The sequence below is a fragment of the Cyrtonyx montezumae genome, unplaced genomic scaffold (assembly GCF_038088225.1).
Source record: "Cyrtonyx montezumae isolate F1298 unplaced genomic scaffold, pur_monq_1.0 scaffold_8, whole genome shotgun sequence".
In the NCBI taxonomy this organism is placed as follows: Eukaryota; Metazoa; Chordata; class Aves; order Galliformes; family Odontophoridae; genus Cyrtonyx; species Cyrtonyx montezumae.
The window spans coordinates 84,918,127-84,943,590 of NW_027072089.1; the positions used below are offsets into that span (position 1 = coordinate 84,918,127).

The window sequence follows — 25,464 nt, forward strand, 5'->3', positions numbered from 1 at the left end:
TTTTTCCAATTGATTCTGTTGCTACCGGTTGGCCAGAGATGGTGCAACAGAAGGCTCAATAGCCCTCCGTTCTGGACATCCCTAGCCCAGGGACAAAAGGACCAGACACACGGTGTCAAGCATCGAATGCCAATTTATTGCTGCGCAACAACGCCTTTTATACCCATACACGCCTGCTCCGCCCGCGGTCCCGTGACACCCGATCGAGCCCAAGTCCCTCCCTCCCACAAAGCCTTCACGAAGCTACCACGAGCCCCAGGGACACGCAGCTCTGCCTCACGACCCTACAGATTCAAAATGGCAAAGCATTTTTATGTCAGTGATTCTCTCTCTTTTTCAGGTTGGGATTTTTTGCTTGTCCCATTTAGAATTAAGAGCTGTTTGGGGCATTCATCACCCCTGACAGCTGCTAATGCCCCTCAACTCTGCACAGTCACTGTGCTAAAATATTTGGAGAAAGTAACGGGACTATTTGTTTCTATTTTGGACTGCACCTGTCCACCTTTCAGTTTATTAGTCTTCCTGTGACAATGGCTAGTTCCAGATGCTTATGGGGAAAGTGAAAATCCTCCACAGTGGAAAATTAATACAAGGGAATGGGAGCCAGCCCCTTTCTGTTACAGGTAAGCACGTTGTAAAATTCCTTCCATAAGCCAACCACATCCATGTGAAAATCGACTTTGGTTTTTGTTCTCTCATGATTCCTGCTAGGAATCCTGTCACGAAGACTGTGCTGTTGAGTAAAACCGAATTGTATTTAAAAAGAGGGGAAAGTAACTAATTGTTTTCAAAAGCTTTCCAGCTGTAATTGGAGTTGCTACTCTTATACTGTGGTCCTCCAAACTGCACAGTGGTTGATATGATGATGTACAGCAGAAAGTAGAGCGGGGCAACTTTCCAGCTGGCTGGTAGTCCTGGGCCTGATGCAACCCAGGCAACGGTTGTCCTTCCTGCCTTCCTGAACAGGAGCTAATCCTTCTGTGAAGCCACGTAGACATTACAGCCAGGCACGAAGCAGCCTGCACCACGGAGCAGCACAAAGCTCATTTCACGATGATGTTGGTCATGCCTCCTGGTGCCACAGAAACTGGCCCAGGCACCCTTTGAGCAGAGCAGCCCTGAAAGATGTCCAAAGCAGCCTGCAGAGCTTGGAGAAGCCAGTCAGTGGTGGTTGTATTGGAAGTCAAAGTGGCTAGGAGGTCCAAACAGCTAAGATTACAGTAAAAAATGGGGCAAACTTGTCAGCCAAGAGTCAGAGTCAGCCAAGCTGACTCCTCACATGGAGAAAAATAACGAACACACTTCCAGTCTCCATAGGCAGAGGCAGTGTTTCTTCATGCTAGAGAAGATGGATGTGTCAGCGTGCTTAGCCTGGATATCCCGGTTGACTATCACTGAAGTAGAAGTATCAAGGAAAATACACTGCGTGGGTTTCTGAACGGTTCTGAAAAACATCGACCCGCTCTAGTAAAGCATTCGGAAAGGTCTCAGCGCTCCACCTCACAGCAGCAGAGCAGCCACGCCCCACTGCGGAACACCGTTCCGGAAGCGGAAGCGGAAGCGGACTGACGTCCGCGGCGGAAGGGCGGTGCGTGCTCAGCCATAGACTTCCGGTAGCGCCGGCGGTTTGTGTTCTTCGCCCGCCGTGCCGCCGGGTGCGGGCGGCATGGCCGTGAGGCGGGCGCTGCTCGTGCTGCGGTCCCGCGGCGCCCTCCCGCCCGCTTCCGCCTCCCCCACGCGGCGCGGCCTCAGCGCCTGTCCGCGCGAGGGGGCCGCCGTCAGCGTTGGCTCGGTGTGGGCCCGGCGCGTGGGCCGGGCCCGGCGCTGCGGGGAGAGCGGTGAGAGCGGGCGGGCGTGGGGAGCGGGGAGCTCCTGTGTGGCTCGAGCAGTACGTCAGTGTTCTGCTTGTCTTTCTCAGGTGTCAGCGACTCTGCGTCTTCGTTTTTAGAGAGCAAGGGCAGTGTTTCCTTGCTGGGAAGTAGGAAGTTTTTTTTTGACACTCACGCTCTGGTGTGTCTCCTGGAAGAAAATGGTAATTTGCTACGTACGTTCCTTGGGGGGGTCGTGAGGGGTTTCTTAGCTTGCAGAGCTCGGTTAATTAATCCGCAGCAGTGTGCAACTGTTGGAATGCGGTTGAACGTGGGCTGCTGCAAAAAAAATGCAGCTCTTGGGGTGGAGTGTGTATGCTGTATAAAATATACCTTCTCTTACCCTAAAACGTAAGGGAAGAGATCATTTTGGGTTCATGATGAAGTACCTTTGCTACCTCAGTAGCATGAGGAAGAAGGACCGCATGGCTGAATTGCATTGTGATAGCTCACTGCGCTGGAAAGGAGGGATCCCAATCACTGGCTCCTCCTGTATAGTTTCATCCTTCGTGTGTGCCAGCCTAACTCTCAGGGAACTTTACGTGTGTTGATAGTGATAGGACCTGGGGGAGTGGTTGAGAGGTTGTGGGTACCCCATCCATGAAGGCATTCAAGGCAAGGCTGGATGTGGCTCTGGGCAGCCTGGTCTGGTGGTTGGCAACCCTGTCGACGGCATGGCGGTTGAAACTAGATGATCCTTGAAGTTCTTTGCAACCCAGGCCATTCTGTAATTCAAACTACAGTTCTTTTTGATTGACGTTATTCTGAGACATGAATGAGCTCATAGTGCAGCTGTGTGAGCACTGGGACACATACATAGCAGCAGGAGTAAGGGTACGCGCTTTTGGTGACGGCAAATGATTAAAGCAGCTCTGCTGTTGAAAGTTACTCACTCTCAGACCCCAGATTTGCTTTCTAACATTAACCTGCCACATATTTGAAACTATGTTTTGTGCTAGTTCACCATGCACAGAGTTCAAAGTGTATTTTAAGATGGACTCAGAACTTGGCAGGCCTAAAATCAGAGCTCTTTGTTGGGAATTGCTGAGATTTGCATATTTTCCATGGTACCACTTAAGAGTGTACTGAAGGTAGGTATCTGCTTTTGAATGCCAGGTTTCTTATAATTACACAAGAGATGGCATTCTGTAATACTTCCAACATTAATCTTGCTGATATTGTAATAGTGCTGTACTGCAGAAACAGCTATGTCACAGGCGTTATTTTGGAGTGGAGGAACTTGGTTGTATTGCCCGGTTGTGCTCTGCTAGTGCTAGATGGAGAGGAATGTACTTTATTACCTTTCATAACTGACTGCTTTTTTAAAAAACTTTGTAATGTATATTAGAAGTCGATAATCTTCATCAGCTGTCCAGCTGAATGTTGTTCTATTTTGTTTTACTTAGGATTCACTACTCAACAGTCGGAAGTGATTGTATCTGCATTAGTGAAAATCCTGAGCACCAACCTGGATACGATTTACAAGGACATGGTGACCAAAGTACAGCAGGTTAGCTCAAAGAGGGTGGAAGGGTTAAAGTCCGTTGAAATCCGGTATGTCTGCTAATGAAATGCACATTGCTGTATTATTTACTGGTAGACCGTGTTTAAAAACTTGAAAGTGAACAGCTATCCCTGAATATCCACCGGCTGTTGAGTTTTGTCTTGAATCTATCAAGCAGCTATCGAAGTGTTGTGATGGACCTTGACACTTAGGAACTACCATCTGGTACAATGTTCATGAGTTTTTTGTTTCTTTGTTTGTTTCTTTGTTTCCTCCTAGCTTTATTTTAACCTGAAAAGGCTTTTACTCAGTCATAGGAGATACTCTAAACATGGATTTAACTATTTACAGCTCCTACATTATTTTCTCTAGTTATACAGCAGCGAAGGAAAAGATTTCCTCCTGTAATTTACCATTCTGTTATGTGGCCTGTTTCTAAATATATCTTTCTGTCATAGTGACATTTATATTGTACTAGAATTGAGCTAAACTTCTTTGCAATGATTTTAGTGTGTGGTTAGTGTAGTTGTATGTACTGATAACGCTCAGGAAGAGTATGTTTTGGATGCTGATTTTGTAAGTTTTCTGTTTCCTTTGCTGCATGTTATTCATGGTATACTCTAAATCCATGCAGCATATATATATAAACTGGTGAGAGGAACTGAAGAAAACTTGCTTGGAAATAGACTGGTAATTCTGAATATCTAGAGATCCATCTTGGCTACCAGAAAATTGCATTGACTTGAAGTGAATTTGTGGGGGGATTGGCTGTTTTATTTTTGGGAGGGAATCCTTAGACAAAGTGTACGCAGGTAGATCTGTGTAAGCATGTGGACGTGAAAGTGTTGAATATTGCTATGTTATGCTTTTAGGCACTTCAGCCTCCAGAAATAAAACCAAATTCAGCGTAAGACACATTTAGCTGTATCGTGGAACTTAAGCATCTTTTGAATGTGATTAGCAGTATCTAGTATGCTGGAATTCCCACACATAAGTGAGTCAAATAGGCAATGCTAGTGGGAAGAAGTAACTGAAGTTCTTAGCTCTGTGAGGCTGTCACTTTACAAACAAAGGATTTAACTAATTTTATGGTAACTGAGTTGCTATCTTCATGTGAGAAAACTGTTTGGTGAAGAGGAGAGAGAATGAAAGTAAGCTGGACACATCAGGCAATAAGAAAGGAGATATCCATGGCAGTAGTCTTCCTGCAGATCTTTTGTGATACGTCCAATACACTGACCCACTGCATTTTTTTAATTCTTTTTAAAGTGCTGTAGTCAGGTAGCCTTTTCTAAACAGTGCTGTAAATTAGACTGTCCTTACTTGTCAAAAACGAAGTTATAGTGTCAGATTTTTAATGGTATTAGTCCAGAATCAAAAGCAAGGACCTGCTTATTAGTGGTAAAGTTCAGCAATGAGAGGGGAATCCCTGTTCGCATGTGGATAGTGTAACATCTAGAGCAGAATCTACAGACCTTTCCATCCTCCAAAATGAAGAAGGATGCTTGTTTGCCATCTGTCAGCTCACTTCTGTCAGTGAGAAGAGTGTTTAAAAGTGTAAGTATAGTGCATGATTCTGCTCAGCTGAATAGGAAAGTGGAGTGAGCTCTCTTCCATGGGAAGGTGGAAAAGGAGGAAGTTACAAGAGTAGGGTGGCACTGGGGAGTCTTGGTGTGGAAGCTGGCTTTCCTCTTTTAGCACAGTGGCACCTTTTCTCCCTTCTCCCTAAAGCCTTTGCTAGGTTAAGAATTTGAAGACTTAGAAGAGAGTTTATCCTAGGCTATTAGTTGAACTGTTCTGATCTGTTAGAATTTCTGATTACAAATGATTTACCACAACTTGCTTGTTTCGTCACTTTCACTTGGTCTGTCTTGCTTTCTTTGAAACTGAAATAATCAGTCTCAAATTACCAGATTAAAAATTTCAGAGTACCTGAATAGCCTGTTGTATTTGTACGCGCAGATGAGAAAAACATTATGGCTACATGTCCTGAGGCTTGTCTTCTGTCTTTTAAAGGAGATTGCTCTTCAACAAGTTATGTCCCATATTGATGGAGTGAAAAAGGATATGATTATATTGGAAAGAAGTGAGCTTTCAGCTCTTCGTTCAGAAAATGAGGTAAAAATCAGTATCTTCGACTTGTACCACTTGTTTTTCATTAAGGATGTAAAAAAGTGGTTTGTACCCAGGGTACAAACTTGGGTGCTGATATGGTTTAACACCGAATTATTAATAACCTCGTGAAGGGGCAGGATGCACCCTCAGCAAGTTTGTGAGTGATCCAAAGTTGGGAGGAGTTGCTGACCAACAGACTATTGATGCCTCTCCATCCTGATGGAAGCTGGAAAAATGGGCTGTTGGGAGTCTCGTGGAGTTTGACAAAAGACTTAAATCTTCCTGGTTATGTGTGAAATAGAGAAGAAAGCAATGAGGGAGGAAGAAGCTACTGAGCTGTATATCCTAAATTGTTGATGCAGCTGTTGCTCTTTTTTGTTAGAATAATTTTCATACATTAATAGAAGATGCTACAACTATTCCTATTTCATATTTCTTCTGAAAGAAATAGTGATAGATTAAGTTACCTTAGAAGTGTAGAACTTACCTAGAGACCATTCAGGGAATTGCTGGCTGCATTTTGATGCTTAGCAATTTCTTTTTAAGGCTAAACAAACCTATTGCTTACTGTCTTGCTTACTCTTTTTGCTCTCCACTCCTATGCTACTTGCTGCAGTCTCCCATCATCTTGGTGGCTCTCTCCTGAGCTTGTTCCAGCATGTCAACATTTGTCTTATACCAGAGAGCCTAAAGCTGGACACAGCTTTTTTGGTGCAAGCTCACAAGTGCTAAACATGGGAGAATAATCACTTACCTTTGGCTGTGTTTACCCTTGCTAATGCCATCCTGTGCGTTTGGCCACCTGTAGTGCTGTGGGACAGTACTAGCTTCTGTCCTGATGCTTGGAAATGTGCACTACTGAGTGAGTACGTATGTGCATACACTTGGGTCTGTCTACACACATACTGAGGATATAGATGGATTTAAACCACATTCATTCTGCCTTCTGTTGTGGTTTAACCTGGCAAGTGGCTGAGCATCACACCATCATGTGCTCATTCCTCCCCCTTCCCAGTGGGATGTGGGAGATAATTAAAAACTAATAAAGTAAAACTCATAGGCTGAGATAAAACTATCTGCTAAAATAGGGGAAAGGAAAATAGTATGTCTGTATAATAGATATAACAAGTGATGCACAAGTAATTGCTCACCATACCAACTGCTGCCCAGCTAGCATCCTGAGCAGTGGGAGAGAGAGGGAGATGAACTCCAACTCCCTTCAAAACTCCTTCTGCTTGATATCATTTGGTATGGAATAGCCCTGTGGCCAGTTTAAGTAAACTGTCTTAATTCTGTTCCCTCCCAGCTCCTTGGGCCCTTCACTGCACGTAGTCTTGGCTCTGTATATGCTGCTGAGCAGGCAACTACAAATACCAGTGTGTTGTCAACATTATTTTTCTCCTAGAACCTAAACATAGCATCGAACCAGACACTGAAAAAAAAAACATCCATTCCAGCTGAAACTAAGACACCTTCCTTTCACAGTGTGGATTATAGTAATTGCGACTAATCATTGAAATTGCCTATATTTATAGACTGTCGGTTTCTGTGTACAATACTAAAATGTACATTTCTTTTCTGCTCTCCCAGAGAATAAAACTTGAACTCCAGCAGATAAAGAAGCAAGTCATGGTAAGATAAGTCATGGTAGCTTAGTTTATGATAGTATAGCTTAGTTTATGATAGTATAGCTTAGTTTATGATAGTATAGCTTAGGTTTATGATAGTATAGCTTAGGTTTATGATAGTATAGCTTAGGTTTATGATAGTATAGCTTAGGTTTATGATAGTATAGCTTAGGTTTATGATAGTATAGCTTAGGTTTATGATAGTATAGCTTAGGTTTATGATAGTATAGCTTAGGTTTATGATAGTATAGCTTAGGTTTATGTTAGTATAGCTTAGGTTTATGTTAGTATAGCTTAGGTTTATGATAGTATAGCTTAGGTTTATGATAGTATAGCTTAGGTTTATGATAGTATAGCTTAGGTTTATGATAGTATAGCTTAGGTTTATGATAGTATAGCTTAGGTTTATGATAGTATAGCTTAGGTTTATGATAGTATAGCTTAGGTTTATGATAGTATAGCTTAGGTTTATGATAGTATAGCTTAGGTTTATGATAGTATAGCTTAGGTTTATGATAGTATAGCTTAGGTTTATGATAGTATAGCTTAGGTTTATGATAGTATAGCTTAGGTTTATGATAGTATAGCTTAGGTTTATGATAGTATAGCTTAGGTTTATGATAGTATAGCTTAGGTTTATGATAGTATAGCTTAGGTTTATGATAGTATAGCTTAGGTTTATGATAGTATAGCTTAGGTTTATGATAGTATAGCTTAGGTTTATGATAGTATAGCTTAGGTTTATGATAGTATAGCTTAGGTTTATGATAGTATAGCTTAGGTTTATGATAGTATAGCTTAGGTTTATGATAGTATAGCTTAGGTTTATGATAGTATAGCTTAGGTTTATGATAGTATAGCTTAGGTTTATGATAGTATAGCTTAGGTTTATGATAGTATAGCTTAGGTTTATGATAGTATAGCTTAGGTTTATGATAGTATAGCTTAGGTTTATGATAGTATAGCTTAGGTTTATGATAGTATAGCTTAGGTTTATGATAGTATAGCTTAGGTTTATGATAGTATAGCTTAGGTTTATGATAGTATAGCTTAGGTTTATGATAGTATAGCTTAGGTTTATGATAGTATAGCTTAGGTTTATGATAGTATAGCTTAGGTTTATGATAGTATAGCTTAGGTTTATGATAGTATAGCTTAGGTTTATGATAGTATAGCTTAGGTTTATGATAGTATAGCTTAGGTTTATGATAGTATAGCTTAGGTTTATGATAGTATAGCTTAGGTTTATGATAGTATAGCTTAGGTATCTTGAGTATCAGGATTCCTTCATGGAAGTCCAATTTCAAAGTGTACCTAGGCAAAGATTTCTAAAATTAGTGAGTTGTAGGTTTATGAAACATGCCCAGAATTTGTAGAAAGTTGTGTTCTTTATCAACTCTTGTTTTCAGTGTTCTGGTATAAAAGTAGTCAGTTTTTTATTTGTTCCAATGAGAATGAATTCATCCTACAGACCACAAGTGGAAGGGCAAGAACACTTGTACTTAGGAAATCTAAGCCCATTGGGTGTCTCGAGAATCCAGTTCCTCTCTAATTAGAAAGAGGCACAATATTTTTGTCTAACTTGTTTTTGCTTACAATTAAATAGAAATTCTTGTTCACTGCTTTATCCTTTGTATTCCCATAAGGATGAAATTACCAGAGTTCGTGCTGACAACAAACTAAATCTAAACCTAGAGAAGAGCAGAGTAAAAGAATTGGTAAGTTCTGTTCACTTTCTTCTTAGAAACATCTAAAAATTGAATAATCTCTGAATTTGGATAAGAACGTCTGTTCAATATTAATCTGTAGTATTATTCCTTTTTAAGATGCTATTAATCCAAATTAGTCATCCTTAAATGCTGTAATATGGGGTACAGTGGTGGGGAGTTTCTTTGTATGTCTGTCTCTTTTGATATTGTTTCAGTATTGACATTAATGTACTACGGTTAAATATTTCAGTTTTTTGCATTTAAACATTCCAACTAGCTGCCTGGAGATTTTCTAGAGCTGTGCTAGTAATATATCGTCACACTGAGTTAAGTATAAGCATTTCATTATCTTGCCATTACTGAAGATATTTCCTTTCCCTGTAACGGGAGAATTCAGTGTGGCTAGTCTGTCAGGCAGTATGTGTTGTGAAAGTAGTTGTGATTAATTTTCATTGTAACTGATACTGATTCTGATTGTTTTTGACTTTGAAATATGTGTAGAATTTAACTGACAAGCGTTTTAATTAGATTAACAGAAATGAAAAATTAGAAGATACATAATTTTGCATTAGATGGAGCACTCTGAGTAGAAATTTGGTTTTAGATCTTTTTTGAATAGCTTTTATGAACCTGAATTTCATCATTGAAATGGACACATCTTTTAGTGACATTTTTCTGCAAATTTTAATTCAGTCCTTTTATCACCGGTGGGTAATGAAGAAGTAATATTTACTTGCAATCTCAACAGTAAGAAATGTTGGGGTGTAAGTCACTTTCTGTGTATGCCCCCTTGAAGTTGTCGCCTGCTTGAGATTAATGCTGAAAGAGATTATCTTAATTTGCCAGCACTCATGTCAGCCATTTCTTATGTTTCAAACTCTAAATGCTTTATCTTTTAATAAGTTCACTCTCCAGCAAATGTGAAGTGGAAGTCTTCATTACCTAATGCACATCTGCTTATGCCCTGATTTATATCTGCAACGATACAGATTGAATTGAAAATCCTGAAGTATGGAACAAACTTTCACTTACATTCGTGTGCTCTTGCATCACTGTGTCGCTCAAGTTTGCTGTTTAGAAATATCAAGATGCATCTGACAGAACTGCATTTTCTCTGAACTGCAAAAAAAAAAAAAAAGGACTTAAGGGAAATCTCCCTGTTTAACTTCAGAGTGGGGTTAACCTTGCCTTTCTTCTTATGTACTTGTATTATTACAGACATGTTTTGGTGTTTTATAACAAAAGGATGCATTTTGGTTTCTTGAAGCTCAGTTTAAAAACCTTGGGGCTGACCTAGCTTCTAGCCACAAGGCAAACTTGAACAAATGCAGATATCAACAGAGTGGCTTGCAGAATATAAATTATTCAGAAAACATCTATTTTGATAACAGCACCTATACATAGTTAAGCAGAAACTATTTCAATCTATGTGTTACACTGTTTATTTTAAATGTAAATCTACCTTTGGTGGTGATAACCAGATTGTTAATATGTGGTTCTGTCCATGCAGAATCATAGAATGACTTGCATTGGAAGGGACTTTAAAGACCATCGTGCTGTGGGCAGAGTTGCCACCTACCAGATCAGGCTGCCCAGGACCCCAGTCAACCTGGCCTCAAGCACCTCCAGGGATGGGGCACTGTTATGTTAAACTTCATACATGACTTTTAAAAATTGCATTGTTTTATAAATGTTTTGCCATGTTAACAGGTTGAGGAATTTCACTTTGAGACAATATATGCTACTGATTTCTTTTTTTTGTCCTTGTCATCAATTTGCAGAATTTAGTAACATATGTTTTATTAATTATAGACACATTATTATTTGTCTCTTTTTTCTATGTTTGTAGCCTTATGCTATTTCTTAATTGGATCTTTAGATCTGTTAGAAGTTCAAATAGTGTTCTGGATCTTTAAAGAGAGTTTTTCAGCGCTGAGGCGTTTATGTAGGTTAGTCTGAGTTTGATGACAAAGTGAGATATACCTCTAGACTGGAAGGAAAAAGAAGTCACTTTTCACATGGGAACATCAGGAGATGAAGTTATTGCTGTGTAACTGAGGATTCTGAGATGGGAGCCTGATGACTTAATACTCTGCACTGATGGCTTAGCAGCTGTCCTAGGAGTAACTGAATTGCTTTAGTAGCAGGTAGGAACCATTACAGATGTCAAATAATGCCTGTTCATGTATCAGAAACCTGCCTTAAAGGTATGCTTCTTGAATGTGTTTACCTTTCCTTCAATCCAGATAACCAGAGTTTCTAAGTAAACCAGGACTTCTGATTTATAGTACCTATCTTTCAAGTGTTTCTGAACCAGTGACTTGACATGAGATGCAAATGTTTTATGTTTACCAAATATAGCATTTTCAGTGGTGTTCCCCAGGTGTTGTTCGGACCATTTCAAAATTTTGAATAGAGAATTGCCGTAATGCTGGTGAAACATCTTTGGTAGCTGAGTTTGCTATGACAGTTTAAAAACCACTCCCCTTACTGAAGAAGGCAGATGGTTCAGTCTTCTTGGCATTCGTATGCTCTGTGAGTTAGTTAACTGCCCTATTTCCTCTTCAGAATCACAGGTCAAAATGCAGGTCTGCCAACTTTTCTGCCAGCTGCTTTTTAATGTATTTCGTTGTTCCAGCTTGTGTTGAACACCTGTCTAAATTCAGCTTTCCAAGTGACAGCAGTCACCTTGCAATACTCTCTTTCAAGTGTTGTCGGACAACATGGTCGTTCAGATTCAGTTTTGTAGAAAACTGGAAAGCAAAGAACAGAAAAGGAAGCATGCTTTTAAGCATTTGGGAAAAGGCTTAAGGATGATATCATATTTATCTGTCTTTTTTTTTTGTTTTTCCCTTCCAGCATTCACTTAATGAAAGAAAACTACTCGAAATGAGGACAGAAATAGTGGAATTGGTAACAACTTGGTAGCTTGTTATTATATAACAAAGCTTTTTTTACTTGTCTTAGAGAGCTGGTACTATTTTTGAAGCTGCTCATGCACTTAGACACACTTCAATGTACAAAACGTCATTGAGATTTGTTATTTTTCTATGTATTTCCATAGTGGTACAGATAACTCTAGCATCTACAGAATAGGAAGGCTTATATATGTTAGTACATCATAACCTGTTCAGTGGGCTTTTGTTTGTTGGTTTGTTTTGAAATTTCAAGTATGTAGCATTTTCTGTAGGCAGAACACTTAAGGTTGCTTTTCGTTTCTTTAAATCAGTGACGTTTTCCGTGTTCAGTGGAACTGAAACACTTATCTTGATTGATTTGGCTTCATTTTAGCAGAAACCTTTACTAAAGTATTCCTCTTCGTTTTGTTTCATTACTGTAGAGAATTATTCACAGGAAGACCTCTAGTCATAAATCATTAACTGATGACAACGTTTCAGTAGTGATGATTTGAAAATACCAGCACCAGAGCAGCAGCTGTTCTGACTTTACAAGCTTGATCTTTCAGTCCTTTCTGAGTAATAATTCCATCTCATTTTTTTCTATGAAGTCCTGTCTTCTGTCATAATCAGATTCTGACTTCGTCATTCTGTAGACGTTTCTGCAGTAGAATTCACTGCAAGAAGGAGACATGGTTTTTACATCAAAAGTAAAATTACCTATTCTGATATTTCTAAGGATCCATACGTTTTCATGCTTCTCCAGTATGTTTCTATCACAAGAGTCTCTTAGACTTCTCAATAGCTATTGTAATTGAGATGTGACTTGAATGTCTGTGGGCCAGATGACAGATTAAAGTGAGTGATTATGCTGCTAGATTGAGATAAGAAGGCACCCAGTTCTGCCATGTTCTAGATTACATGTTACTGAACGTGCGATGAAAGTGTACTGAGTTCAATTCCTTAGATATGGCAAGCTAGGAAAAAACTCATTTGCTTTGAATGCAAATTACTTCATTAACGTACATTTAAGGAGGAGTTGGAAGTACAGTTGAGAGGAATGGGTTACATTTCTAAATAAACATGGAACTGTTCAAATTATGTTTGTTTTATTTTCTAGCATGCACAACAAGATCGAGCTCTGACGCAAACAGGCAGAAAAATAGCATCTATTGGACTGGAATTGTGATTGTTAGTATAAAACTGAAACTAAATGTTTTGTGGCTTGGAGGCGCTCTTGTTTAAGTAGGATTAGGGTTAACTGAATCGTGCTTACTTCTTGTCACGGTGTTGTCCGTGACAGTGACCCAAGGGAAAACCGAGAAGGGAGAGGGGAGAGAAAAAGAAACTGCGTCAGTGGCCGCGCTGCGCGGCCGCCCGAGCAGAGCCGCGCTCCGGGAGGGGGAGGGGGAAACAGCGGGAAGGGATGGGTCGACAAGAAAACAACGGCACGATCTGAGCAGGAACGGTAACTTTACTAAATCCAATAAAATTGAACAATTGAAAGAGAGAGAAAAAATTTTCAAACCAGAAGCTATACGCTAAGGAGGACCTGCAGGGGAAGCACACGTGCTGAACCTCCACGGCAGCCCAGAGCAACGCGCCCAGACCGAGCGCCGCCTCCATCCGGTGCGGAGCTCCGCCCCTCCCCTCTGCTGCTCCCCCAGCATTAACTCCTTCACTGCTGCGTGATGCTCTGATGTGGAATACCGGCATCAAAACCACAACATTCCACCCCTTATTCCACATCATCACATCATGCTTAACACACATCTATACATAACCAAACAGTAATAACATGAGTTACATAGAAACATATATATATATATATATATATATACATACATACACACGTAATTACAGACTGCATTCCCCCAGCATCAAATTCCCTTGTGGGACACACTGGACGTCCCCATTTTTATCCATTACCCACCAGGTGCACCCAGGTCCCTGCGCAAAAACGGTTCCACGGAGGGGTTTGCCCTTTCCAGAGGCTGGAAGGACCCACACCGCTTTTCCCAACATGCTCCTCACATGTACCACAGGGACCTTATCTCCCTCTATGGTCTGTAGGGAGCCGGACTGTGTAGGACCCTCTCGGTTGACTGATCCCCTAGTGTTGACCAGCCAGGTGGCTTCTGCCAGATGCTTCTCCCAGTGCTTGAATGTCCCACCACCCATTGCTCTCAACGTGGTTTTTAACAACCCGTTGTAGCGCTCGATCTTACCAGCAGCTGGTGCATGGTAGGGGATATGGTAGATCCATTCAATGCCGTGTTCTTTGGCCCAGATATCCACAAGAGAATTTTTGAAATGAGTCCCATTATCGGACTCAATTCTCTCTGGAGTGCCATGTCGCCATAGGACTTGTCTCTCGAGCCCTAAGATGGTGTTTCGGGCGGTAGCGTGGGGTACTGCGTATGTCTCAAGCCACCCAGTGGTCGCCTCCACCATGGTGAGCACGTAACGCTTACCATCGCGAGTTCGTGGCAAGGTGATATAATCAACCTGCCACGCCTCCCCATATTTATACTTTTCCCATCGCCCTTCCTGCCAGAGGGGTTTCATCCTCTTGGCCTGTTTAATTATGGCACATGTGTCACAGTCATGGATAACCTGTGCAACGGCATCCATAGTTAAGTCCACCCCTCGGTCTCTAGCCCACTTATAGGTCGCATCCCTTCCTTGATGGCCAGAGGTCTCATGGGCCCACCGAGCTAAAAATAGCTCTCCTTTGATCTGCCAGTCCAAATCGATCTGAGACACCTCAATTCTGGCAGCTCGATCTACCTGATGGTTATTTTTCTGCTCTTCAGTAGCTCGATTCTTGGGCACATGAGCATCTACATGGCGCACCTTTACACCCAACCTTTTTGTTCGGGCAGCAATGTCTTTCCACAGTTCAGCAGCCCAAATAGGTTTACCCTTCCGTTGCCAGTTGTCCTGTTCCCACTGCTGCAACCACCCCCATAAAGCATTTGCCACCATCCAAGAGTCAGTATAAAGATATAGCATGGGCCACCTCTCCCGTTCAGCCACATCTAAGGCCAGCTGGACGGCCTTTACCTCCGCAAACTGGCTTGACTCTCCTTCTCCTTCGGTGGCCTCTGCAACTCATCGTGTGGGGCTCCACACAGCAGCCTTCCATCTGCGATGCTTCCCAACAATACGACACGATCCATCAGTGAAGAGGGCATACGTCTTTTCATTCTCTAGTAGTTCGTTATATGGTGGGGCCTCTTTAGCACGTGGTATCTCCTCTGATGGGGATGTTCCAAACTTCTTGCCTTCAGGCCAGTCCATGATCACCTCCAGGATTCCTGGACGGTTGAGGTTCCCCATCCGAGCTCGCTGTGTAATCAGTGCAATCCACTTACTCCAGGTGGCATCGGTAGCATGATGGGTGGGGGGAACCTTTCCTTTGAACATCCAATTCAGCACTGGCAGTCGAGGTGCCAGGAGGAGCTGTGTCTCAGTACCAATTACTTCAGAGGCAGCCCGAACCCCCTCGTATGCGGCCAAAATCTCCTTCTCAGTTGGAGTGTAGCACTCCTCTGAACCCCTGTACGCTCTGCTCCAAAATCCAAGGGGTCGGCCTCGGGTCTCCCCAGAGGCTCTTTGCCACAGACTCCAAGTGGGACCTTTCTCTCCAGCAGCAGTGTAGAGCATGTTTTTCACATCCTGTCCCAACCGAACTGGCCCCAGGGCCACAGCACGGGCTATCTCCTGCTTGATTTGCTCAAAGGCCTGCTGCTGTTCAGGACCCCATGCAAAATTATTCTTTTTCCGAGTCACTTGATAGAGGGGGCTTACTATGAGGCTGTAGTTTGGGATGTGCATCCTCCAAAAACCTACTACACCCAGAAAAGACTGTGTCTCTTTCTTGCTAGTGGGTGGTGACATACTGGTGATTTTGTCAATCACATCTCCTGGAATGTGACGACGTCCATCTTGCCATTTTACTCCTAGGAATTGAATTTCTTGGGCAGGTCCCTTCACTTTGTTCCGTTTAATAGCAATATACTTTTCCCCACCATCCATACTCATAAACTACTCATGGAAGTAAAAAAATATAAGCAGAATATGTTTACTTAAATGGCTTCCATTGTAAATGGTGGCAAAAATTCTTCTGTGTTTAAATCTAGAAACTAAAAGTTGATTACTAGAAATAATAAAAAAAAAATACAATACAAAACAAATTCATAAGCTTTCATGAAGTAGTTTGCATTTATTTGCTTGAATACTTGACTGTGTTTTAGTAATCCTATTAATCCTCATTTCACAACTGTAACTTTTTGATCTTTTTTCGAATGGTAAGCAGCTAAGTTTTTTTTTTCCAACCTTTTGGTAGTTTTCCAGTCTAATTCCCACATTCATTTTCCTTCCTCCTCCTTTGTCATTTTTGTGTCCCTCTGCCTTGAAATTGTGTTTTGTAAATTAAAAAGCTTACTTTCTTATATGAGAAAGGAGTGGTGATTTTATCTTTAGCATTGTAGATAGGTTTGTGCTTAGGTTTGTGAAGATACGTTCCAAGAGCTAATGATTCAATATCTCTCTTCTCCACTTCTGTTTTCTTTCAGGTTCAGTATTTACATGCCTTACCGTAGCACTGGGATTTTATCATTTATGGATTTAATAAAGCATCACTTTTAAGGGACTTCTACTGTCTTGTTTTCTGAAAAACAGAAAAAACTGTCTTTGCTTGAACTTCAACCAAGTCTTGAATGTTTTATTTATTTTTTTGTGAAGAAGACTGTGTTGAGAATGTAACCAAAGATGTGCCTAGAAACAAACTGTACATATGTCATGCCTATTTGGAATTCACTTACCTCTGAATAAAGCATTTGTGCTATTTTCCTCATTCTGAACTACAGTTTGCCTTGCTTTGCAGAGTGCCACATAAGAGCAAAGACTGACATTCATTCCGATTGCGTGGGGCTGCATGCACTAGGAATTGCATTCTGTTGTCTGTTCAGACATGCTTACCAGAGTCGGTTGCATCTATTGGACTGGAATTGTGATTGTTAGTATAAAACTGAAACTAAATGTTTTGTGGCTTGGAGGCGCTCTTGTTTAAGTAGGATTAGGGTTAACTGAATCGTGCTTACTTCTTTTAACACATGATTGTGCGGGTACTATGATAAAATGTGTCTTGCCATGTTTATAACAGTGCATCAGCTTCTTTTTCAGATGACCATCCAATCAGTCATCTTTCATAAGTACTGTGTAATGGTAGCAGTGTTTGCTGCTAATTTTGCTTGTAATATATCTAGGTTTTTTACTAACTCACCTTTTTATACGAAAGTTTCTGATACTCATTCCATATGCTAACTTTTAACTTAACCACTGTAACTGGGAGCTCGAAATGCTGTAAAATATGGCAGTTATACAAACTGTCTCTCTGGCTCTGCTTCCTTGTTGGAAAGGAACTGGTGCTTCCAGAAAGGAAAGATATTTTTTTAGCAGGTGGTTATGAAGCAGCACCATACATGAGGGAATTGCAATACTGTCTGTCTTCTGTTTTCTTGTCCTATTTAATTTTAAAAAATCCTACTGCTACTTCAGATGTGGAACTTGGAGAGTGATTATGATGATGAAAGCAGTAATGGAGTTCTGTAAGGATATTTAATCTCATTCTGTGCAAGCCCTTGTGTACAAGCGAATGCAACTGAAAGCTACAAATGAAAGCATCCTGTGTATCCAGGTACATCCATCCATCATTCTTCCATTCAGGAGCTAAAGCTTTAGTAACAGCAGTCAAGTCACCCTTGTTCCTTCATTTAAGGGAAATTTTGTCTTCTTGCTTCTTAGGAAAAGATGCACCTATGCACTGGTAATAAATGCTGTTAGCAGACAATTTCAGCTTTGCCTAAAGAAAGTAAAGCTGTTTAGCTACCTTGTGTCCGTATCATAAAAACTGTTAACTTTTTGGGTGGTTGCAAATGCAAACGGACTGCATGAGGACAAAGATGTATGACTGTGGATGCTAACTTGAAATAAAGAATTTTGTATATTTCACAGAGTTGTGATGTTCTCATTATAAATACAACTTTTTGCATTAATTTGAATGTAATTACTTTAAGGTAAGTTATTGTTTGTAAGACTGTACTGAAAACTAAGAATTGGCACAGTCAACAGCCACTAGAACATTCCTAATCTGCAGTAGTTTCCCTGTGCTAACTTTAATTCAATTTAGAGGAGCTGTTAATATGTATTCAAGTTCTTCACTTTTTTCTTAAAAAAAAAAACAAAAAACCCTTTTTTATTACTTCTTTTTTTTTTACTATAGGTCTTGATAACTTCTCTATTTGAGAAAGTATCATTTAATGTTTGGAATTCTCAGTGTTGATTGCTACCTTTCCAGAGTAGAGAGTCTTATATAGGCCTGAGTAATCAGTACTTTTTACCTGTATGCTCAAGCATCTGATAATAATTGCTGAATTAATTCTTTAATTTAAAATGTAATGTGTGTTCAGCTGAAAACAGATGTCTATGCAAAAATGCTTCTTTTTGGGGACAAGTAGAGTGAGGAGGTGAAAGATTACAGAATAGCATTGTCCTGGAACTAGTAAAGTAAGAGAAAGCAGTTTTTGGTGAGTGTTCTGAACAGAGAATAACATTAATATGTAATTGAGGAGAAAGACTGCATAAATAGAAAATAATTAAGTGTGACGTAAAAAGGCTGCCACTGTTGCATGGGCATAGATGTTCTCTGATTGATTCCTCTGATTTTAAAGATGAATTTAGCAATCTCATACATGTATCACATTTATTCCTAATAGGTAGAATTTGCACTTGGAAATAAATGGAGAGATTTACTTTCAAAGAAATATTTAAACTCAAAAAAGCACAAGGAAATTACTTTCAGTACTGATGAGAAGCAAATACGTCAGGGAACTGCTTAATACCTTGGAAAGCAGAAGTTGAGTGTCGCTGGATTCATAACTAGGAGACCTAAATTCCTCCCAGATTTTTTTTTTCCTGTAGGACTTTCTGCACTCTGCTGTGTAATGTTTAGTAGCAGAAGCAATTCAGGATGTACAGAAACACTTTCCAGTTCTCTTGACTTCAGATTTTGGCTATGAATTTGTAATGCAATTTGTGGGGCTTTTTCAGAAGCTGCAAGTGAAAAATAGGCTGTTTTACAATAAAAACACATGCTGTGAAAACTTGAAGGAGCTTCCCTTTGGCTAAGAAACATCCGTTTATTTCCCACCTGGCGGGGAGGGGGGAAGTATAAGTGATAAAAATTAATCAAGAGTGTAAGATCTCTCTTTAACTGAACTTTGTAGAACAGAGGATGCAGCTGGAGCTGAGCTCTACCTCTGATTTGCTTTCAGGAGTTCATCTCTGCTGAGAGCAAAGACGGGGTTCTTCCAAGGATACCGAGAATCATCTCATCCACTGGAAACTTTAAAGTTATCCTAAAGCTTTAGTTTTCCCTTTTCCGTCTCCCCTTTTTTTTTCCTTCTGTCTCCCCCCTTTACATAGAGATCCTGTGTCCTTACAAAAAACTATATTTGTAAGATGTTTATGAGAATATATGAAATACAGCCGCTTGTCTATCTTGTTTTCTCCCTTGCTTGCAGGGTAATCTGTTAGTGAGCCGTCCTTCTCACTGGCATTACCTCAAGTGTTTACTCTTACTATTATTAACAGCTGTTACTGTGAAATCACATGCTTTTGAGCCCTTTCTCTCTCGGTGAAGTTGACTGGATCCTTTGTTTCCCAGAATATTGAAGTTATTTTTAGAAACACACAAGTTGATAAATGGGAGCTTATTTTTAACGTAGGTGTGAAGACTGCTTCATTTTTTTTTCTCTGCACGCAAATGTTTTGCATACTTACTATGGGTTTTCTTAAAGCCCTATTCTACTAGTGAATATCCACTTAAGTAGGATCTTCATAAGTGCTGATATCCTATCTGTGTGGTCACGAGCAGCACCTATTGACTTTGGTGAAAGTATTCTTTTATCTTCTAGGTATTTTGAATCATACCCTTCCACGGAAAAAGACTTTTCTTTATTCTTTCTCTCACTGCCATCTATAAACCTGACACAGGGAAACTGCCTTTTTTTTTTCCTTCTGTATCTGCAGTTAGATAAATTCCTGTGACTAGTTCCTTTGAACTGCTAGTTGCAAGGCATGAGCAAAACTTGCTTTTGCATCTCCCACTGAGTTTCCAGGAATCAAGTGGAATATCTTAAACTGATCGTGATGCTAATTCTGGAAAGACAATTCTATGAATGCATAGGTTTTTTAGTTTGGTTTTTGTTAGCTTAAGAATAAAACTGTATGAGCAATTACTTTGCTTCAGCCCATAAACAGAAAGTTTGTTTGCAGTCAACTGTGCCTGGACTATTGGGGTTTGTTTTAAGCATAAACAAGTGTATATGCTCTTGGAGAATGGAGGCTCAGCTGTTTTTGTTAGGACAGCTTCCTTTGGCTTAAAACGTGGTTTATTATTATTACTATGTAAGCCTTGTTACCACATTTTTTTAGATCAGTGATGTTGCTGCTTTATTTTATACTTGAATCCTAGGTCAGAACAACTTGCTGTAGTCTGTAACAAGAAAATCTGTAACTAGGTAAAGATCAAGGATGGAAGATGGAATGGATGGAAGGTTTGTATAGCATTCCCTTGAATTCTCCCCATTCAAAGAATGAGAAAATTCCAGTTTTCTTGGAAGGATGCCTAGTTGGTATCAAAATCCTGGAAATGGGTTATGGAGTATCAAGGCAAATACCAGTCTTGGGCCGATGTTTATCCCTGTAGTTACACACATTAATGTGTTTTAATATCTCAAATGCCGTGCCTCCTTGCACTGTTCCAGTATGCACTCTGTCAAACTCTTAGAAGTTCATTAGGTGCTCCATTGCGCTCTGAATTATATCAGCTTGGTTCAAGCCTTCTTCTGAATAGTTTCTTCTCACTGCCTTAGTAAGAACTATAGCGAGATGAAAGAAGGGTGTATTTCTGCTGCACGCGTTCTTTAAGAACTTTAAAGAGAATTGCATGGTACATGAATATAATAACGGCTTACAGCAGGCAATTGAATTAGGTCAAATCAAGCTTGTGTGTGGGGCTCCAGACTCAGTCTCAGAAGCAATAAACTGAGCAACAGTTACCTTGAAGCTGCTGGGAAAGGAGGCAAAGCAAGTTGCTCAGTGTGGAAGGTAGAATTCATTGTTTATGTTTTCATCTACAGCATGCTCTGGTCATTCTGAAATGCAGTCCTCTTAGATAGTAGTGTTGGCAATGCATGTTACTCTATGAACAGGAAACTCCTCAATATGCCACTTTTTACTGTGATTTTGTCCAGAGTAATTTGCATCACTGCCCTTGATGTGTCATTACCCAAGATCTATTTTCCTGTGGCAGAAGTGAACTAATGAGTTCACAGAGTTTTCTCAGTGATGCAGAAAGTAAATAAGTACAAACGCTGCTGCAGAAGATCCTCTTAAAGAGTACCTACCACAACCAGATCCAGAGAGTGGCTGACAATTTTGATAATATTTTACATTATGGCTGCCAGAAATGACAGTTCTAATGCCTCGTGACATGCAGAGGTCCTTTGATTTCCACAGCTGCTAACTAGGCTCGGGCAGTGACCAGCTATTTGAGCTGCTGAACTTTACAGTGAGCTTTCCAGACCAAGACCAAGTGAACTACAGGCAACAGCTTATGCGAAAAAATTAATCACTGATAATGCACAGGTAAAACTAAACACATATAGTGTGGATAGTGTTTGTGGGTTTATGTTTTCATCCAGCATTTTTATTTGATGCAGTTACTTTGTACCATGTGTTTTATTCCGGTACCATTCGGAAGTACTGGGATACAGGAATCTTTTAGGACAATGAATTTCTATGAAGGTCGGGGGAAAATACCCATTAACTTTCACATTCCCAAAAGTTCACAGAAAAATTCCTGCAGGGATCTTAATATTTTAACTATTTCCTCTGAAAAAAAAGAGTCCATGAAAAATTAAGCTTTTCTAGAACTTAGCTTTTTTTTTTTTTTCTAGCAACATTCCAGGCAACGATTTGTCATATGTATCCCTATGTAGCTTGTTTCATTTTTAATAATCAAATCAGATTACCCATGGCTACTGCTCTCAAAATAGTTATGATTGGATATTTCTCTTTTTGCTATTCAATAAAAATGCATCCAGAGCATTAGAAAAGCTTAACAGTATATTGTTCACTGAGCTATTCAGTAGTTGACTATTCAGTAGTTGACTCATCTTGTTTTAAACAGGATCCTATCTTACCCAAGGTATCAGACCATGCCTGACAGGTTATAAACATGGTGCTTCATACAGCATGGTTAACTGGAGTTGTGAATGTCTGAGGAAGCTAATCCTGTTTGATAGAGAGAACTGTGATAGTCATCACCTAACAATGTAAAAATATGCTCACTGTGGAAGGTAAGTGTTTAACAGAAACCTCATCTCCCATCTCCATAAATGCCACTGTTTTAAGAGGTATTTTCTTCTTCCACTGTTACCTTTCAAGTTAAGAGCATAGTTCTATACGTTCAATAGTTCTATATGTTCTATAGTTCTATACTTGGGCACTCCTAGCTTATTTTACTTGGCTGTTCCAAAGTACAAATATTCAGTATGTCATCTAACTAATATATTTTAGATTCTTTTATTTCCATTTGTAATTTCAACATCATTATCAAGCTTTTCTTTTCTCCTGTTTTTGTAGAGGGATTTGGAGGAGGGAAGGTTTGTTTTCAGTTCGTTCTTAATAAGAGATTTACTGTTTCTTAATGAAATTGTTTAATGCATTAAAGTATGACTAAAGGCTCTCTTGCAAGCTCCTACTTGTTCACTGTAGTCAAAGGCCTATTTATATTAAGGGTTCATGATCCTGGAGACCCTGACTGATGCTTGTTTTTAGTTTTGTACAAACTGTCTTTCAAATATTTCTGTGAACTGTTAGTACGTTGCCACATGCAGAAAAACCATAAGACCCTGAGGTACTCAAATATCTGTGAATAAAACAACCCACAGGATCATGTATAAACAGCTACAAATATAGGAAAAAAAAAACAACACAAGGTGGTAGAAGTCTGTGTATTGTATAAATATCTAAGATACCAAGTAGATAAGACTGTAGCAACAGTGAGAGGGAAACATAAGCAAAGCTGGTTCTTTCAATCCATAAATGAGAGTTATGGCCTGTCTTTCCTCTTTGCTCTTGGACTAAACCCAGTAATAGAGACAGCTGTTTAACGCCTTTGCAGTGTATGCGGCTGCCTGTTCCTTGAATGGCTGGTAGGGGTGTGCTGATCCAGAAAATGAGGTTTACAGTATGTGCTTTTTTGTTTCCATGAAGTAAACTGTTTTACTGCAGAATTGTGAAGTTCATGCCAGTGAGAGAGAATCACAACTTAAATGTGTATAGGAGTGGGTTTATTGTTTTTAAATCTATGCATGTTGTTCTAATGTGCTGTGTTTGGCTCCTGTTACAAACTACTAAAGGATCATTGCTCCTTGGTAATAGTCCACCTGTTGCTTCAGTAAGGACTAGGTGATGTGGTAATACATCCATGTCAGAATGCATCACAGGGATGTCCATGAGAAGGAATTACTGTAGAGAGAGAGTTTAAAAACACACACACAGAGAAAAAAAAAAAAAAAAAAAAAACAGACTAAAAAAAAAGAAAAAAGAGTTGCTTCTGGAAGCATTGCAGCCAAGGGGAGAAATACTTGGAATGTATGTGCATATTGAGATGAAAAGTCCCAAGAAACGGTAATGTTAAAGAAGACCCTGTGAGTGATAGGAGGAAGTAAGTCAGTTGCTGAGTTATGAGGCAATTTTGGATAGCAGCTCTATAGGCAAAGATGGTTTAATGGGCTCGCTCTGAAGTTCCCATGTTTGACTACATGAAAGCAATGGTGCCAATGTAAAACCATCACATGCATAGCTCATCAGTTGTGCTGCTGGGGAACGCATGTGCTCCTGGGGAAAGGAACTGCCTTGCTTTCTGCCCCCTGCAAGGCACAAAGCCCTGACTCTGCCTCATGGTTGGATGAGTCCCCCAGATTCCAGCTCTGTCTGGGATAATCATACCGGGAATTCCAGCTTTCAAGAGCAGAGTAGTTACTCCTTATTTTTCACTATGCTTCTTAGCAGGGTTGCAAGCACTTAAAATTTTCTCCTCTCAGATGATATCCAAGCCTGCCTGAGGTTAGGAAACAACAAGCCCTCACATAATCTCTCCTGAAGTGTGGATGAAATAGGACTGATGAATGATTAAAAAAAAAAATAATTAATCTTTTGCCTGGGATCCTGAGAGTTGAAGGGCTTTTCTCCCTAGATGGATTTTGGTCTTTCCAAACACAAACAGCACTAAACTCAGTAACGAGTCCCTAGCTAACCAGCATAATAGATACAGCCAATCTAAACCTTGTCCCAGGGGACCCATCTGTGGGTTGCTTTTGATACCATAGAGCTCATATCAGTGAAACTGCTCAACAGATACGTTACTAGTGTTTGTGGCAGAGACTGATAACTTATGGCTACGTACAGCTAGGTATTACACAGACTGTTTTTAGTGCTGATGCTGTGGGCTGATGCAGGCTAATGTCATAGAATCATAGGGGTTGGAAGGGACCTCAAGAGATCATCGAGTCCAACCCCCCTGCCAAAGCAGGTTCCCTACACCAGGTCACACAGGTAGGCGTCCAGGCGGGTCTTGAGTATCTCCAGAGAAGGAGACTCCACAACCCCCCTGTGCAGTCTGTGCCAGTGCTCCGTCACCCTCACCGTAAAGAAGTTCTTGTGCACATTCGTGCGGAACCTCCTGTGCTGCAGTTTCTGCAGTTTCTGTCCGCTCCCCCTTGTCCTGTCTCCAGGACTGTCAGAAGTTCAATTTTATTGTTTTTGATACACTATTGATATGGACATAAGTAGTTATGTTCTGACCCATACGATCATCTGAGCCCTCTTCCTCACTCATCCATCCATGTATTGCTACCTCCAACAGAATGGGAGATATTTCAAATAATAGAAAGGAAAGAACGTTTGGAGATGAGAGAGGAAGACTGGATGGAGTAAATTTTTTACCAAGAGTACGTTGTGCCAGACTAATTTGCCACTTTTATTTGGTAATAACTGTGTTAACAAACTTCGTAGGCAAAAGAAATGCAATAGATGTAATGAACTGTGACTTCAGGTTCCACATAAGTTCATAAGTTCATAAGTTCATAAGGTTGGAAAGGACCTATAAGATCATCTAGTCCAACCATCCTCCTATCACTATCTCTATCCAACTACTAAATTAAGTCCTTTAGCACCTCATCTAAACGCTTCTTGAACAGCGCTAGGAATGGTGCCTCAACCACCTCCCTAGGCAGGCCATTCCAGTGCCTGACCACTCTTTCAGAAAAGAAATGCTTCCTCAGGTCTAATCTAAATCTTCCCCGGCGCAACTTGTGGCCATTCCCTCTCGTCCTGTCATTACTTATCAGGGAGAAGAGGCCTACCCCCTCCTCACCACAACCCCCCTTCAGGAAGTGGTAGAGTGCAATAAGGTCTCCTCTGAGCCTCCTCTTCTCCAGACTGAACAATCCCAGCTCCCTCAGCCGCTCCTCATAAGACTTGTGCTCCAGGCCCCTCACCAGTTTTGTTGCCCTTCTCTGAACACGCTCCAGGGCCTCAATGTCCTTCTTGTAGTGAGGGGCCCAAAACTGAACACAGTACTCGAGGTGCGGCCGTACCAGAGCT

At 40.5% G+C, this 25,464-nt stretch overlaps 1 pseudogene; it reads left to right on the plus strand.

Moving 5' to 3' along the window:
* The first annotated feature begins 1,666 nt into the window (after positions 1-1,666).
* Positions 1,667-16,377, plus strand: LOC136059028 (mitochondrial calcium uniporter regulator 1-like; annotated as a pseudogene).
* Positions 16,378-25,464: the final 9,087 nt, after the last annotated feature.